This window comes from Carcharhinus amblyrhynchos, chromosome 5, assembly GCF_965287045.1.
Source record: "Carcharhinus amblyrhynchos chromosome 5, sCarAmb.v2.hapA, whole genome shotgun sequence".
NCBI classification, from domain to species: domain Eukaryota; kingdom Metazoa; phylum Chordata; class Chondrichthyes; order Carcharhiniformes; family Carcharhinidae; genus Carcharhinus; species Carcharhinus amblyrhynchos.
Window position 1 is genome coordinate 37,461,819 of NC_137328.1, and position 18,711 is coordinate 37,480,529.

Here is an 18,711-nt window from a genome sequence, read left to right on the forward strand (position 1 = left end):
TTTGAATCAGGTTGTGATTTCTTGTTCTTTAAAGTCACACTTGTGAAATTGTGTATGTTTTTTTATAAATTTAACCTTTTTGCCTCTTCTGGCAAACTGGAAATCCATGACACTTGAGATGCTAAACACTCAACTAGATTAACATCTGTAACATTAAAACTCATGCCATATGAGCATGGGCACTCTTCCACCAATGCTATCTGAGCTGAGAGGGAGCATGTTCCTTGTTTGTACATTTTTGTATCCTTTTAAACTGAGATTTTTTTTCTTGGGAATGCATTGAAAATTCACTGCTGCTTCTGTTAAGTAAATGTGCGTGTGTAAGAGCTGACATTGAGCATCTTTGTGTTATTGCCTGCTAGAATTATGTAAGCAAAGGCTGGGCAGAGAACAGTGGAAACTTGGGGGCTGTGGGGAAGGTGGAGTAAGCAAATTTTCAAGTATGAATGCATTATTGCATCCTGTAATTGTGTAATCTAAAATCTTTTTTTTCAACAATGGAAATGCTAACTGCTGGTGATAGTTACTGCAATGTGAAATGCTAGAACATCACTTGTTTCCAGTAGGCAAGTTAAATGTTTTTTTTCATTTGGACAAAACTGTTACTGAGATCTCTTGTACTGTAATGTACGGTAGTGGTAAATCAGCAAAATAATTATCTAGATGCTTAATTTTTTCCAAACATGATTTGACATTTTTGGAAACCTAATCATTCTATTCTTTCACCTATTCATTCTTAAGCTGCGTACTTAATTATGTCAATGATACTGATCAAAAGCCATAAGTATGGAGAATTCTAACTTAGTGAACCACCATTGAATTTGTTCTTGACCAAACTTTGGAAAGTAATTTCTGTTCCTCATTCCCCTCCATGTGGTTAAAATGAGATGCTACCTGTTCATGAACAGAAACAAAAGGCTGGAAATGCTGAAGAGGTCTAGCAGCATTTGTGGAGAGGCAAATAGTCATCAATCTGAAACATTAACACTGTTTCTGGCTCAACAGATTTTAAGAACATAAGAACATAAGAAATAGGAGCAGGAGTAGGCCATCTAGCCCTTCGAGCCTGCCCTGCCATTCAGTAAGATCATGGCTGACCTGAAGTGGCTCAGTTCCACTTTCCCGCTTTCTCCCCATAACCCTTAATCCCCTTGCCTACCAAAAACCTATCTACCCGCGTCTTAAATATATTTAGCGAGGTAGCCTCCACCACTTCAACAGGCAGAGAATTCCAGAGATTCACCACCCTTCGAGTGAAGAAGTTCCTCCTCAACCCCGTTCTAAACTGCCCCCCCTTATCTTGAGGCTGTGCCCTCTAGTCCTGCTGTCCTTTGAGTGGGAAGAACCTCTCCACCTCTACCCTATCCATCCCTTTCATCATCTTATACATCTCAATAAGATACCCCCTCATTCTTCTCAACTCCAACGAGTACAAGCCCAGTCTATTCAGCCTCTCCTCATAGCTCAACCCCCTCAACTCCGGTATCAGCCTAGTGAACCTCCTCTGCACTCCCTCCAAGGCCAAAATGTCCTTGTGCAATAGCGGCGACCAAAACTGCACACACTACTCCAGCTGTGGCCTCACCAGTGCCCTGTACAGTTGCAACAAGACCTCCCTACTTTTATATTCAATCCCCCTTGCTATGAAGGCCAGCATCCCATTTGCCTTCCTGACCACCTGCTGCACCTGTAGGCTGTGTTTTTGCGACTCATGCACAAGGACCCCCAGGTCCCTCTGCACCGTAGCATGCTGCAGCTTTTCGCCCTGTAAGTAGTAGTCCTTCCTACTATTATTCCTACCAAAGTGGATAACCTCACACTTGCCAACATTGTATTCCATCTGCCAGGTCCTCGCCCACTCGCTCAGCCTATCTAGATCCCTCTGCAGACTTTCCACACCCTCCATACAATTTGCTGTTCCACTTATCTTTGTGTCATCAGCAAATTTCGACACCTTACACTCGGCTCCCTCCTCCAGATCATCTATATGAATGGTAAATAGCTGAGGCCCCAGCACCGATCCCTGGGGCACTCCACTAGTCACCAACTGCCAATCCGAATAGCACCCATTGACTCGCGCTCTCTGCCTCCTATTTGACAGCCAATCCCCTTTCCACGCTAACACCTTACCCCCAACTCCATGCCCCCTAACTTTCTGTAACAACCTTTTGTGCGGCACCTCATCAAACGCCTTCTGAAAATCGAGAAACGCCACATCCGCCGGTTCCCCTCTATCCACCACACTAGACACATCCTCATGGAATTCCAATAAATTCGTCAGACACGACTTCCCCTTAACAAATCTGTGCTGCGCCTGCTCTGTGAAACAATTCTTCTCAAGATGCCTTGCTATTTCCTCTTTGATGACGTATTCAAGCATTTTTTCCGACAACAGATGTTAAACTAACCAGCCTATAATTCCCGGCCTTTTGCCTGCTACCCTTTTTAAACAGCGGCGTAACATTAGCTGTTTTCCAATCTTCCGGCACTTCCCCGGAATCCAGCGAGGTTTGGGAAATAATCACCAAGGCATCCACTATCACCTCTGCCATTTCCTTGAGAACCCTGGGATGCATTCCATCTGGTCCTGGGGACTTGTCCACCATCAGTCCCTCTAGTCTGTCGAGCACTGCCTCTCTAGTAACAAGGATCTCATTCAGGCCCTCCACTTCTACCATCTTTCCATTGTTAACACCCGGCAAACTATTCGCATCCTCCTCTGTGAAGACCGAAGCAAAAAAGTTATTCAAGGCCTCAGATTTTGCTAGAAGAATTTCCAATTTATTCTGTTCCTATTTCAGATTTCCAGCATCCACACTATTTTATACATCTTTATAAAGATCTAGGTTAATGCATTAGGCAAGATGCTGTGGCAGTTCAGGAAAAGTTGAGGAAGAATATTTCTTTGCCCTTGAGAGTTGCCTGTTGTTGCAATTGCAAGCTAGTTGTCCTGCAGCTGTTAAAGCCAGAATATTGGATGACCATTGTCCTGAGCAGCTGCTTATTGTTTTGAATCTTTTGATGACCACTGTAGTGTCATTTGGGGCTTGGGACTCGTAAATTTTGTTTGAGAGCAGAAGATAACTTGGTACAGTAGAATTTGAATGAAGTGTCCCAAATGACAATGTGGCGTGAAGTAATAAAGGCTGTTATTGTTATTCGTTAATGAGTAAAAATCAAGTATGGATTAATGATTTTCAATCGAGTTGCACATATAATTTTAATTGAGACAAATTGGGAATGGTGCAGTAAAGTTGAGATAATGAAGTACCATCATTTGAAGCCTTGCCCATCATTTTTACAAATGTAAATACAATGAATTCTTTGACATCTTCACTCCAAAGTGAGAGAAGTATGACCAACTGAAGTGTTTGCATTTGAGGAGGAATGCTTATTGTTTGAGCATGGCAGGTAAGATTTCCAAGAGCATTGATAGAGGTTGGGCAGGGAGGTAGCAATTGTCATTTAATGAAAATATTTGAAGCAAAATTGGGAGGAAAAATGAATTGAATACACATTAAAAGATAAGGTGCTCAATGATTTGAACAATTCCTGTGAGAATTCCATTTGCTCCTTTTAAATGTCATAAACAGCGAGAAAACAGAAGTGCTTCACACTGGTTTTATCGATGCATGTCGCACTGCAATCTTCCCACACTTAGTGCACAGAGAGAGCCGTGATGTGAATAACACAGTTATTGAGTCTCCAGCCATATGACTAGCCTGAACCAGCTGCAGCTATGTGCTGTTAACAAGAAGGAGCTGTGTTTAAATGCTCCTGCTGCACCCAGCCGGTCACGCCAGGAGGATGGCAGCATGAAGACCAATTCCACTATTCATGGACAGAGAGAGAGGATGGCTGCTGGATGCTGTGGAGGATAGGTAGAGAGAGGGTAGACAACCCAGGAGCATGGACTCCAATGTGGCCTGGGATGCAGATGCCATGGTAGTCAGTGTTCAAGGCTTGACACTGAGGACTGATGCCAGTGACTGAAGGAAATGAACAATCTCATTCGGGCTGTAAGGGTGAGTATCCATCTGGCATCAGTCCCATTTGTCATACTTGCAGCGTCCACATCAGTCCTTGACACTCCAGTGCTATCCAGCACCTGATCCCCGAGCATCTTCCTCAACTCTCTCTCTGGCACCCCTGCCTGCCGAGGGACTGTACTGACGTATGTCATCTGTTCCTTACCCTGCCCCCAGAGTAGCTGGCCATCAAGCTCTGTCATCCCTGTTTGTCTTTGTAGAAAATGGTCCATCTCTGAAAGAAGAGAGGGGAGATTGGTAGGCATATTCCTGAGTTGCAGCTCCTGATGCCCTTTGAAGGGCGGGTGATGGAACTTTCAATTGAAAGTTCAAATAAACCATGTCCACTGGCTCCCCCTCATCAATTCTACTACTTACGTCCTCGAAGAATTCCAGTAGACTTATCGAGCATGATTTCTCTTTTGCAAATCCATGCTGCCACTGTTTTCCAAGCGCTCTGCTCTATAATTCCCTGTTTTCTCCCTACCTCTCTCTTTGTAAATAGTGAAGTTAAAATTAGCTTCCCTCTAATCCGTAGTAACTATTCGAGTGTCTATAGATCTTTGGAAGATGACCACCATCTGGGAAAATTGGCATTGAGAAAATTGATGGGATTGAAAGCTGATAAACTTCCAATGCCTGCTAATTTACATCCCACAGCCCTTATTGGCTTTTAATCCCATCAATTTTCCCAATGCCATTTCCTTATTAATGGTGTGGTGCAACAAATCTTGCCTCCGCTGATTTCCCATGAGGCCATTATCCCACAGTATCTGAAGCAGTGTATCATCTGTTTTGCAGGGGAACGGTCATAGGAAATTCCTGCACTGCCTGCCCAGTCCTCTTGCTCTGCCTGGTGGTCACCCATTCTATTCCTCCTGTGGAGTCTAAGTCTGCAGTGTGACAACTTCCCCATATGTACTATCCACATTACTCTCTGCTTCATGGGTGCTCTACAGTGTCCCCAGCTACTGTTCCAGCTCAGTGTCTGGGCTTTTAGGAGCTGCAGCTGTAGACAATTGCTGCACCTTTGCTTGCCCGAGGCATTGAAAATGTTCCTGGTTTCCTACGTAAAGCTGGAGAAGCACACCGTGGCTTTGAGCATTTCTGCCACGACTTAACCCTTTAAATGAAACCTTTATTCGAAAGGACAGACAGATAGGTACAGGAGTTACCTTGTTGGTAAGAAACAAAATTTAATCATTAGCAAGAAGTGAAAGAGAGTGATGGCTTCGAATTTTTGTGGGTTGAGTAAAGGAATCACCAAGGGAAAAAAACCCTGATGGTTGTTATGTGCAGGGCCCCTAGCAGTAGGCAGGATGTCAGACAGAAAATAAATCAGGAGATAGAAAAGGCATGTAAGAAAGGCAATATTACACTAATCATGGGGATTTCAATATGCAGGTGGACTGGGAAAATGAAGTTGGTAGCAGACCCCAAGATAAAGAATTTGTGGAATGTCTATGGGACAGTTTTTCAGAGCAGCTTGTGCCAGAGCCCAATAGGGAACAGGCACTTCTGGATCTGGTGCTGTGTAAAGGGGCAGTCTTGATCAGGGAACTTAAGGTAAAGGAACCCCTAGGGGGCAGTGACCACAGTATTGTAGAATTCATCTTGCAGTTTGAGGAAGATGTTGGAATCTGATTTAACTGTGCTACAGTTGAGTAAAGGACACTACCAGGCCATGAGAGAAGAAGGAGCTGGCCAGATTTGATTGGAAAGGGACCTTAGCTGGAAAAACTGGAACAGCAGTGGCAGGAGTTTTAGGGGATAATTCAGAACACACAACATAAATTCATTCCCAGGAAGAGGAAGCATGTTAAGAGGAGGATGAGGCAACCATGGCTGACAAGGGAAGTCAGGGATAGCATAAAAGCAAAGACAAGACCATACCGTGAGACAAGGAATAGTGGGAAGCCAGACAATTGGGAAACCTTGGGAAGCAAGCAGAGAACCACCTTAAAAAAAAAACAATAAGGCTGGAGAAGATGAAATATGAAGTTGAGCTAGTTAATAATATAAAAGATTGCAAGAGTTTTTTCATATATAAAAGGTGAGAGAGAGGCAAGAATGGACATTGGACTGCAGGAGAAGTAATAATGGAGGACAAAGAAATGGTAGAGGAACTGAATGGGTACTTTGTTTGAGTCTTCACAGTGGAAGACACCAGTAACATGCCAGAACTTCAAGGGGACAGAGGTATATATCATGGCCATCGCTACAGAGAAAGTGCTTTGGAGGCTGAAGGATCTGTAGGTGGATAACTCACTTGGGTCAGATGGACTATACCCAGGGTTCCGAAGGCGATAGCTGAGGAGATTGTGGAAGAATTGATCGAGATCTTTCAGGAATCAGGGAAGGTCCCCCAAAGGACTGGAAAAAGGCTAGTGTAACACCCCTAGTTAAGAAGGGAGGGAAGCAGAAGATGGGAAATTACAGGCCAGTTAGCCTCACTTTGGTGGTGGGTAAGACCTTGGAGTCCATTATAAAGCATGAAATTGTGGAGTACTTGGAAATGCATGGTAAAATAGGGCTGAATCAGCACAACTTTGTCAAAGAGAAGTTTTGTTTAACAAATCTATTAGAAGTCTTTGAGGAGGTAACAAACAAGTTAGACAAAGGGAGAGCCAGTGGACATGATTTATTTGGATTTCCAGAAAGCCTTTGACAAGGTGCCTTACAGGAAGCTGATAAGTAAGCTAAGAGGCAAGTTACTGGCATGGATAGAAGATTGGCTGATAGAGGCAGAGAGTGGAGATAAGGGGGTCCTTTTCAGGAAGGCAACTGGTGACGAGTGGTGTTCCATGGGGGAGTCAACGTTGGGAGCACAAGTTTTTCCTGATGCTCTTGAAGAGGGATCTGAGGGCATGGTTGCTAAATTTGTGGATGATACAAAGATATGTAGAGAGACAGATAGTATTGAGGAAGTGGGGAGGCTGCAGAATGACTTGGACAGGCTAGGAGTGGGCAAAGAAGTGGCAGATAGAATACAATGTGGGGAAGTGTAAGATTATACACTTGGTAGGAAGAATAGAGGTGTATACTATTTTCTAAGTGGAGAGAGACTTCGAAAGTCTGAAGCACAATAGAACTTGGGAGTCTTAGATCACGCTTCTCTTAGGTTAACATGCAGGTTCACTTGGCAGTTAGGCAAATTCAGTGTTAACATTCATTTCTGGTGGGCTAGAATACAAGGGCAGGGATGTCCTGTGAGGCTGTATAAGGCTCTGGTCAGACCCCATATGGAATATTATGAGCAGTTTTGGGCCCCTTGCCTAAGGATGTGCTGGTCTTGGAGGGGGTCCAGAGGAAGTTCACAAGAATGATACCAGGAATGAAGGGTTATATGAGGACTGGTTGAGGAGTCTGGGTCTATACTCAATGGAGTTTAGAAGGACGAGGGGGGATCTAATTGAAAATTACAGAATACTGAGGCCCAGATAGAGTGGACTTGGAGAAGATAATTCCACTAATGGGAGACATTAGAACTCGAGGGCCCAACCTCAGAGTGAAGGGATGCTCTTTTAATACTGAGATAAGGAGGAATTTCTTCAACTAGAGGGTGGTGAATCTGCGGAGCTCATTGCCTTAGAGGACTGTGGAGGCCAGGTCACTGAGCCTCTTTAAAACAGAGGTTCTTGATCAGTAAGGGGATCTCAAGGGTTATGGGGAAAAGGCAGGAGAATGGGGATAAGAATCATGATATGGAGATGCCAGCGTTGGACTTGAGTAAACACAGTAAGAAGTCTTGGACTTGGACTTGAACCTGGTGTTGTCAGACTTCTTACTACGATAGGAATCATATCAGCCAAGATTGAATGTTGGAGCAGAATCAGTGGGCCTAATTCTGCTCCCACATCTTATGGTCTTACTACAGAATATAACCCTTGCAAACGATGAAGTAGAAAATAAAGATCTTACAAACTATAAACCTTAAAATTAGTGTCACACAACACAGATGTTATCTGAGGGTGCTTCAGCTTGAAACACCAGTTTATGGTGATGTATAGTTCTGTTTTTGGAATAGTGAAGTGTCATGTGAAACCCCCAATGTGAATAGCCAGCCCAGTCGTCATGTAACAGTAACTAAGTGTGATTTATTCAATTAAAGACAATGGCACATGGATAGAAGTATGACACTCTAAGACAATTGAATATATGAATTACCAAATAGTTTATATAGAATTTACCCCATGATCCTTAAGACTTTACTGTTCTCAAAGAAGATCCAAATTAAATAAACCTATAAGCCAAATGCAGCTTATAGTTATCACATAATACAAAGCTCATGATCAAGTCTGGGAAACCTCTTTTGCTGATCCAGTGAAGATATTTTAACTGCCTTTACAAAGGGCCCTGGTTGGCTGTAAGACTTCTTTAGATGTAAACTTCTGCTCAGATGTTAAAATTACCTGAGAAGTTAAGTGACACACACTCCCCAAACCACCAGTTGATGATATTTCAATGTTTGGATGCCTGCTTATCTTGTTACTCGGAAAGGTTGTATCTCATCACCCCCTTTAAATGCTGGCTACTGCTGTTGCTAGGCATGTTTTTTATCTGTTGCTAGGCAGATCATATCCTTTAATTCCTTGTTAAATTCTTATTCATGCTGTTACTCAACAGATCCATGACGGTAGTACATTACCTCACCACATCCGATACCTCACGTTATTGATTCCTGACATAACCTCGAGCTCCAAAATGTAAGCAGTGACTCAGATTTCTCCCTGCACTCGAGCTGTTTTCAGTCTCATCTTATACCCCTAGGTGTTGCTCAGAGCAGTGTCATAAGAACATAAGAAATAGGAGCAGGAGTAGGCCATCAGGCCCTTCGAGCCTGCCCTGCCATTCAATAAGATCATGGCTGATTTGAAGTGGATCAGTTCCACTTTCCCGCTCTCTCCCCATAACCCTTAATTCCCTTGTCTATCAAAAACCTATCTACCCGTGACTTAAATATATTTAGTGAGGTAGCCTCCACCGCTTCAACGGGCAGACAATTCCAGAGTTTCACCACCCTTTGAGTGAAGAAGTTCGTCCTCAACTCCGATCTAAAATGTGCCCCCCCCCCCCCCGACCACCACCACCACCACCTCCTTGCGGCTGTGCCCTCTAGTCCCGCTATCCTTTCTACGCAGGAAGAATCTCTCTACCTCTACCCTATCCACCCCCTTCATTATCTTATACGTCTCTGTACGATCCCCCCTCATCCTTCTAAACTCCCAACGAGTACAGACCCAGTCTATTTAGTCTGTCTTCATAGTCCAACCCCCTCATCTCCGGTATCAGCCTAGTGAACCTCCTCGGCACTCCCTCCAAGGCCAATATATCCTTCCGCAAGTGCGGCAACCAAAAACTGCACGCAGTACTCCAACTGCAGCCTCACCAGTACCCTGTACAGTTGCAGCGAGACTTCCCTACTTTTGTATTCTAACCCTCTCGCTATAAAGGCCAAAATTCCATTCGCCTTCTTGATCACCTGCAGACTGGGTTTTTGCGACTCATGTACAAGGACCCCCAGGTCCCTCTGCACCGTAGCATGCTGCAGCTTTTCGCCTTTTAAATAATCCCGCCTACCATTATGTCTGCCAAAGTGGATAACCTCACACTTGCTAACATTGTGTTCCATCTGCCAGGTCCTCGCCCACTCGCTTAGCCTATCTAGATCCCTCTGCAGACTTTCCACACCCTCCACGCAATTTGCTTTTCCGCTCATCTTCGTGTCATCAGCAAATTTCGTCACCCTACACTCAGCCCTGCCTCCAGATCACCTGTATAAATGGTAAATAGCTGAGGCCCCAGCACCGATCCCTACAGCACTCCACTAGTCACCAATTGCCAATCAGAATAGCACCCATTGACACCAACTCTCTGCTTCCTATTAGACAGCCAGTCCTCTATCCACACTAACACCTTACCCCCAACTCCGTGCCCCCTAACCTTCTGCAGCAACCTTTTATGAGGCACCTTATCAAATGCCTTTTGGAAATCTAAAAATACCACATCCACCGGTTCCCCTCTGTCTACCGCACTAGTCACATCCTCATAGAAATCCAATAAATTTGTCAAACACGACTTCCCCTTAACGAATCCGTGCTGCATCTGCTCTATCAAACCATTCTTTTCTAGGCGCCTTGCTATTTCTTCTTTGATGACGGATTCAAGCATTTTTCCAACTACAGACGTTAAACTAACCAGCCTATAATTCCCTGCCTTTTGCCTGCTACCTTTTTTAAACAGCGGCGTAACAGCCATTTTCCAATCTTCCAGCACTTCCCCAGAATCCAGCGAATTTTGGGAAATAATTACTAAGGTATCTACTATCACGTCTGCCATTTCTTTCAGAACCCTGGGATGCATTCCATCCGGTCCTGGAGACCTATCCACATTCAGTCCCATTAGTCTATCAAGCACTACCTCTCTAGTGACGGTAATCGCGTTCAGGCCCTCAACTCCTACCATCCTTCTATCTTTAAGATCCGGCAAATTATTCGTGTCCTCCTCTGTGAAGACCAGGGCAAAAAACTTATTTAAAGCATCAGCCATTTCCTCATCTCCCACCGCTAAATCCCCCCTCTCATCCTCTAAGGGTCCAACATTCACTCTAGCCAGCCTTCTCTTCTTTATGTATTTGTAAAAACTTTTACTGTCCTTTTTTATATTTAGTGCTAGTTTAGCTTCATAGTCTATCTTTCCTTTTTATCACCTTCTTAGTCATTCTTTGTTGATTTTTAAATTTTTCCCAATCTTCTAATCGCCCACTACTTTTAGCCGCTCTGAACGCATCAGCTCTTAATTTAATGCTCTCCCTTATTTCCTTCGATAACCACGGCTGGTTATCCCTTCTCCTACATTCCTTCTTTACCATCAGAATATATTTCTGCTGAGTACCGAAAAAGACCTCCTTAAAAATCCTCCACTGTTCCTCAGCTGTCCTACCAATCAATCTGCGCCCCCTATCTACATTCGCCAATTCCGCTCTCATCCTATCGTACTCCCCTCTGTTCAGAGGACACAGGTTCGGGACCCTACTTTCTCATCCTCCATCTGCATCAAAAATTCAACCATACTATGATCACTCATTCCAAGAGGATCCCTCGCAAGAAGATCCCTAATTCTACCTGCCTCGTTACACAGTACCAGATCTAAGATAGCTCGCTCCCTCGTAGGTTCCGTCACACACCGTTCAAGGAAACTATCCCGACAGCGTTCCAAGAACTCTTCCTCAAGCCCACCGCGTCCGACTTGGGTCATCCAATCAATATGTAGATTAAAATCCCCCATAATTATTGCTGTTCCGTTTCTGCACACATCATTTATTTGCTTGTTTATAGCCCGCCCCACCTCAAAGTTATTATTTGGGGGCCTATAGACCACACCCACCAGCATCTTCTTCCCCTTACTATTCCTTATCTCCACCCACAACGATTCCATGTTTTACTCTTTGGACCCTATATCTTCCCTTACTACCGCCCTGATATTATCCTTAATTAACACAGGTGTGTGTGTTGAAGGGCAAATTGCAAATGATGGTATTACCATGTACTTGCTGCCCTGATCCTTGGTAGTAGGGGTCAAGAGTTGGGGAGATACTAACAAATTTCAGTAAATTGCTGCATTGCATCTTGTAGATGTTACACAGTACAACCATGTGCTGGTGGTGAAGAGAGTGAATGTTTTAGTGTAAAGGGTGCCAGTCAAGCAGGCTGCTTTATCCTGGATGATGTGGAGCTTCTTGAGTGTTGTTTTGAATTGCATTCATCCATGCAAGTGATGAGCATTCCATCATGCTCCTGATTGGTGCCTTGTAAATAGTAGACAGGGTTTGGTGAGTCAGGAGGTATCTCACTTCCTGTAGAAGAGACCTGCTTTTGTAGACACTGTATTTTTGTGGCTTATCTATTTAAATTTCCAGGAGGGAGTTATTGGTGAGGAATTCATTGTTGATGGTGTTGCGCACGTCTGTTACTTTACTGATGTTTAGGAGTGGCTGGGTTGGGAGGTGTTGAGTAAGGGCAGCACAGTGGTCAGCACTGCTACCAGGGACCCAGGTTCGACTCTTGGCTCGCGTCACTGTCTGTGTTGAGTCTGCATGTTCTATGTGTGTCTGCGTGGGTTTCCTCCGGGTGCTCTCGTTTCCTCCCACAATGGTAAATTCTTCCTTGGTGTCAACAGGTGCGGAGTGTAGCAACTAGGGGATTTTCACAGTAGCTTCTTTGCAGTATTAATGTAAGCCTACTTGTGAGACTGATAAATAAACTTTAAATAATCACTGGTTTGGATTTATTCTGCCTTTTGGGACAAGACATAATTAAATTTTCTATCTAGTTTGGTGGATGCCAATGTCATAGCTTTACTGGATTCCCATGGCTAGTAATGGAGTAAGTGTCTTCAGTACTGTCGCTGGAATTTTGTGAAGACTGATGATATTTAAACAGGTGCGATTAGCTGTTTCTTGACAACATGTGGAGGAAATCAAATTAGCAAAAGCCTGGCATCTGTGATAGTAAGTACAGGAGGAGGCTGAAGTGGGTTATCGTTTGGCACTTCTGGTATAAGGTGCGTGCAGACATGCTCCAGGAGCACCTTTTGTGCTCGTGGCTGGCTCTGCTTTCATTGAGGATGTTCATGGTTGCTGTCTCCTGTTCTTGTTCACTGCCATTCTCAGAAGAATATGACAGAATTGCAGAGCTTTGAATTGATCTATTGGTTGCAGAATAACTTAGCTCTATATCATGTTGCACCTGCAATTTAGCACTCATTGTCCTGTGTTGTAGCTTCATTAAGTTGGCTCCTCATTTTTAGATATGTTTGACGCTGTTTCTGATGTGCTGTCCTACACTCCTCCTTGAGTCAGGATTGGCCCACTAGTTTGAAGGTAAAAGTAGTGAGGGATGTTTCCTGGTCATGAGATTACATGATACAGTGGTGGAATACAATTCTGCTGGTGATGGCCCGCAGTGTCTCATGGATGCACGGTTCTCAGCTGCAAGATCTGTTTCATATCTGTCCCATTTAACAGGTTATAGTGCCACATGATGATCTGTTAGACTGCGTTCCAAAAGTAAAAATGTATCTCCAGAAGCAACTAACGATGCTGGAATGGATAGGTGAATCTATAACTGATAAGGTTGGTGAGGATAAAATTACATCTGATTTACCCTCATGGTCACTCTGTCATTACTTGCAACATCAAATCATGCAGGTTTATCGAACTTGGACAGTGTTGGTGCTGCCAAGCCATTCTAGTTGATGGACAGTGAGGTAGCCCATGAGGTCTACGTTCTATGCCAATGGTGCAGTCTGTGCTTTTTCCAAATTGTGCTCAACAGGAAGGAGTATTGATTCATCTGGTGTGACATGATTATTATGTGGAAATTACCAAGAGATTTCCTTGCACATGTTCAATTGTGAGCCTTCATGTGATCTGGAGTTGATGTTGAGGGTTTTTCAGGATCACTCCATCTTGACAGCATACCATGGTGCTGTCAGTTCTGTTGAGTGTAGCCTGCCGGTGTTACAGGTGGTGCCCAGTGATGGAGGTGAAGTGTGGGTCATTGGCTGAAGTATATGATACTGAGTATTGCCTATTGTCTGATGATTCTGTGGAACATCTCTCCCAATTGTGGCAGTCTCCATATGTTAATGTTAGCTGCATTTGCTTTGTCATGTCTGCTGATTTGGTCAGTGACAAGTATTTTCTTGCATGCTATACAAGAATAGACAAAGCATACCACACAAAGAAGCAAAGGAGAGAGTGCAGAATGTAGTGTTACAATCATAGCTAGGGTGTAGAGAAAGATCAACTGACTGTGAGGTAGGTCCATTCAAAAGCCTGATGGCAGCAGGGAAGAAACTGTTCTTGAGTCGGTTTGTACATGTCCTAAGACTTGGATTTTTTTCCTGATGGAAGAAGGTGGAAGAGATGCCCGGGGTGCGTGGGGACCTTCATTATGCTGGCTGCTTTCACAAGGCAGCGGGAAGTCTAGACAGATTCAGTAGGTGGGAGGCTGGTTTGTGTGATGGACTGGGCTCCATTTGCAACCCTTCGTATTTTTTGTGGTCTTGGACAGAGCAGGAGCCATACCAAGCTGTGATACAACCAGAAAGAATGCTTTCTATGGTGCAACTGTGAAAGTTGATGAGAGTTGTCGCGGACATGCTAAATTTCCTTAGCCTCCAGAAAATGTAGAAGTATTGGTGGGCTTTCTTAACTATAGAATCCGCATGGAGGAATCAGGACGTGGTTAGAACATTACAACGCAGTACAGGCCCTTCGGCCCTCGATGTTGCGCCGACCAGTGGAACCAATCTAATGACCCTCTAACCTAAACTATTCCAATGTTATCCATTTGCCTATCCACTGACCATTGAACGCCCTTAAAGTTGGCAAGTCCACAACTGCTGCAGGCAGGGCATTCCACGCCCTTACTATCCTCTTACTAAAGAACCTACCTCTGACATCCATCCTATAATTACCACCCCTTAATTTAAAGCTATAAATGGTTGGTGATCTAAATACCTCAGAACTTGAAGCTCTCGACCATTGCTACTTTGCCGCTGTTGATTTTGATGGGGCATGTCCTATGCAAGGCTTTCTGAAGTTGATGAATAACTCCTTCGTTTTGTTGACATTGAGAGAGAGTGTATTGTCATTACACCAGTTCACCATTTTCTGTCTCATGTTTGTTTAAGATCTGACTCATTATGGTGGTGTTATCAGCAAACTTGAAAATCGAGTTGGAGGGGGATTTGGCCACAGTGTATGAGGATTATAGTTGGGGGCAGAGGACATAGCCTTGTGGGGCACCAGTGTTGAGGATGATTGTGGAGGAGATATTATTGTCTATCCTTATCACTGTGGGGTAGGAAGTCTAGGATCCAGTCGCAGAGGGAGGAGCTGAGTCCTAGGCCTTGAGTTTGGAAATGAGTTTTGCCGGAATAATGGTATTGAAGGCTGATCTCTGGTCAATAAATAGAAGTCTGATGTAGGCCTTTTTGTTGCCTTAGGTGTTCCAGGGTTGAGTGTAGGGTCAGAAGATGCATCTGCTGTGGACCTATTGTGGCAGTAGATGAACTATAGTGGATCCTGGCCATCTGGGAGGCCAGAATTGATTTGCGCCATGACTAACCTTTCAAAGCACTTTAGAATGATGGATGTCAGACCCATGACAGTCATTAAGGCACACTGTCTGGCTTTCCTTTGACACTGGGATGATGGTTGGCACCTTAAAGTAAATAGGGACCTTAGATTGGTGTAAAGAGAGGTTAAGGATGTCTGCAAATACCCCCGCCAGCTGGTCTGTGCAGGATCTGAGAGCTTGTCCGGATACCCCATCTGGACCAGTCGCTTTTGATGGGCCGACATTTGAGAAGGCTGCTCTGATATCTGCATTGGTGACCTCGGATACATGTTTGTCTGAGGCTTGTGATTGGCCAAAATGAGCTGGAAGACAGATATACCTACGAGTCATTTCGAAAGCCCTAACAACCCTGTAGTTTCATGGTGATTATTGTGCCTACTTGTTTGTATTCCAGAGCTCTTTAACTACATTAAAATTCCAAAGCTGCCACAGTGTGATTTGAAATGTTGTCTTAGGATCATTGGTCCAGCCATCCTGCATTGCAAATACAGCTGTGATGCTATCATATGCATTCATTGGAAGATCAGTTATGGAATGTGAAATTGAGGGGGAAAGGAAGAAAATTTAGAAACAAACATTTCAAATTATTTTTGAATCTTCAATAATGTAAATTTGAAAGAATGAGCTGCCACCAATGTTCATCTACAGTTTTTAATGAATAGCTAAAAGCTCAACTGAGCACTGCTTTTTTTTGTCAATGGGCAGCTTGCATATAAAGTCACTGGACTTGCCCAAAGTTGTTAGTGGTCTGTTCTTTTATTTCAATCAGTGATAAATTTCAGATTGTTCCTCTCACCTTCCCATGGTTCTATTCTCACCGTCTTTCCTTGCTGCTCTCATTTTATATGTCACATCTGTGCTATTCCAACCCCCTCATTCCACATCTGGACTGTTGAAAAGACTCCCTTTTCCCAAGGCAACAGCCCCCATTTTTTTCCTCCCCGTCCCCATCCCCAATCTGCTGAATATGGTGCATGCACTACTCCAAGATTGGCAGCTAAACACTTTGCAGCCCCTGTCAATTTTATCCAGCTCTGCCTTTCCCCACGCTTGTAACTAAGGTGTCGCATCTGTAAAAATAAAGTTAGGCTGCTTAAGGTTATAATTAAGACTTGGTGTCCTGTTAAAATTACTTTCATGCTTGAATGGACAAGCCCTAACTTTTTCTTACATCTTCAACAGGCAAGTACTGCAACCTTACACCCTGCGCATAGAACTTAGGAACAGGAGTGGGTCATTCAGTCCATTGAGCCTGATGCTTCATTTAATGGCTAATCTGTGGCCTAACTCCATTTACCTGCCTTTGGCCCATATCCCTTTGTTACCTTTGCTTGACAAAAATTTATCTATCTCTGATTTAAAGATGATAACTGATCTAACATCAACTTCCATTTGTGCAAGAGACTTCCAATCTCAACCACGCTTTGTGTATAGAAGTGCTTCCTAATATCCCCTGAATTATCTGGCCCTAATTTTTTTAGGCTATGCCCCCTAGTTCTAGAATCTCCCATGAGTGGAAATACTTTATTTTTATCGACCCTGTATATTTCTGTTAGTATGTTGAAGACTTCAATGGGACCACCCCTTAACCATCTTAAATTCTAGAGAAACAGATCTAATTTGTTTAATCCTTCCTCATAATTAAACTCCTGAAGTCCAGGTATCATTCTTATAAACCTATGTTGCACTCTCCAAGGCCAGTATATCCTTCCTAAGGTATGGTGCCCAGATATGCTCCCAGTACTCCAAGTGGGGTCTAATCAGGGTTTTGTGTAGTTCAAGCATAACTTCTGCGCCTTGTATTCCAGACCTCCTAGATATAAAGACCATCATTCCATTAGCTTTCTTGATTATTTTCTGGGCCTGTATGTGGCATTTTAAAAATCTATGCACTTATGGTTTGATGAGATTCCTGGCAAGTTTCAGTGTAGCAAAACATGGAGGAACAGGGCATTTCGGACAGCGCCTTAATGATTTACCCACTTAATTGTGCACATGTGGGTGGTAAACATTCCTATTAAAGCAAAAGACTACAGATGCTAGAAATTTGCAGTAAGAACAGAAAATGCAAGATAAACTCAGATCTGGTAGATCTATGGAGAGTGAAACAATTAACATTTCATATGATACTTCTACAGGATTGAAGATGGATTGAAATGTGATGAATTATGAATTTGGAGTGAGGAGTAGGGCAGAGTGGCAGATTGGGATAGATCGGAGCTAAGGAAAGGTTGACAAAGACTTCATGGACTTGGAGGGTTTTAACGGTGGCATTAAGGACTGGAGAAGTAACTGATGGCCCTGGCTGATTGCGTTAGCAATGAGTCCAGATGGCCTTGAAAAGTTTGACCCATTAAACTTGAGCTCTGGTGGGCATAAAATAATTTGTGGCACTATTTGAGAAGGAACAGGCTAGTTCTCCAGGTGTCTTGACCAATTCTTGTCACTTAACCAATATAAGTAGTGTATCCAGTGATCTTATTTATGGAAGTATTTGCACGTAAATTACCATATTTCCGACTTTACAAAAGTGACAGTTTAGAAATCACTCATCCATTAAAGCTTATGCATAAATGCAAGTATGTTTATCAATGCTGGCTGCAAAGCAGACTTGAAATTGCTGAATGCTTGGCTGCAAGACTTGCGCGCAATTGGTTTTATGGTAGGAAGACGGTTAAGACGTGGCATAAAGAAAAATGGAAACAACTTGGAGTTATAGGAGTAATCCTCAACTCTCAAGTTTCTTTGGGATATCCTGTTGTATGCCCTCTGTTCTGCAGGAGACATTGCCTGCCCCGCCACCCTCCCAAAAGCCATTTCTTCTCTTCTAGGCCTATTTCTGCTATTCTCCAGTCCTGATAAAGGGTTTACACTTTAAATATTCATCTGCCTTTAGTTTTCCCTTGCAGATGCTCCCAGAACTCTTGTCTACATGCACCATTTTTCAGTGTTTCTCTTGACATTTTGGGGCAATGGCCTTGCACAACATACCGCACCTTTGCAGTTCTTAAATGATTTAGCCCAATGCAAATTAAAACCTTGAATGCTTATAATTGGGGTTTGTTCATGCTGAGAAATTTTAAGTTAACTGTATTGCCCAAGTTGATTGAAACTAACTGGGGTACTCAACCTGGAATGTTCATAGAGGTCATAGCAAGCCCCATCATTGTTGAAGCTAATTGAACATATCTGGCATTTGTCATTAGACTTCTACACAGCTTGCTGCCAAAACCCCACATAAATGCCAGTTTTATACCACTAACATTTCATTTGGTTCAGCAGTAATTTACTTTAGTAGGAGCTGAGCTCTCAAAGGATATTGAATATATATTTGCGGGATCAAGATCCTGGAACAACACCCCGAACAGCACTGCAGTGTGCTTGCACAACATCCACTGCAACAGTTTAAGAAGGCAGTTTCACCACCATCTTCTCATGGGCAATTAGACGAGCACTGAACACTAGCTGAGTCATCAAAGCCCAATTCCCATGAATGAATAAAATAATCAGTATTTTCAACACTGAAACAGTTTTGC

General features: G+C 43.4%; 1 protein-coding gene across 4 annotated transcripts in view; it reads left to right on the forward strand.

Annotated features, from left to right (window-relative positions):
* The window catches only part of dennd4c (DENN/MADD domain containing 4C), a 259,275-nt gene that overhangs the window by 105,572 nt on the left and 134,992 nt on the right, over positions 1 to 18,711 (forward strand). The window lies entirely within an intron of this gene.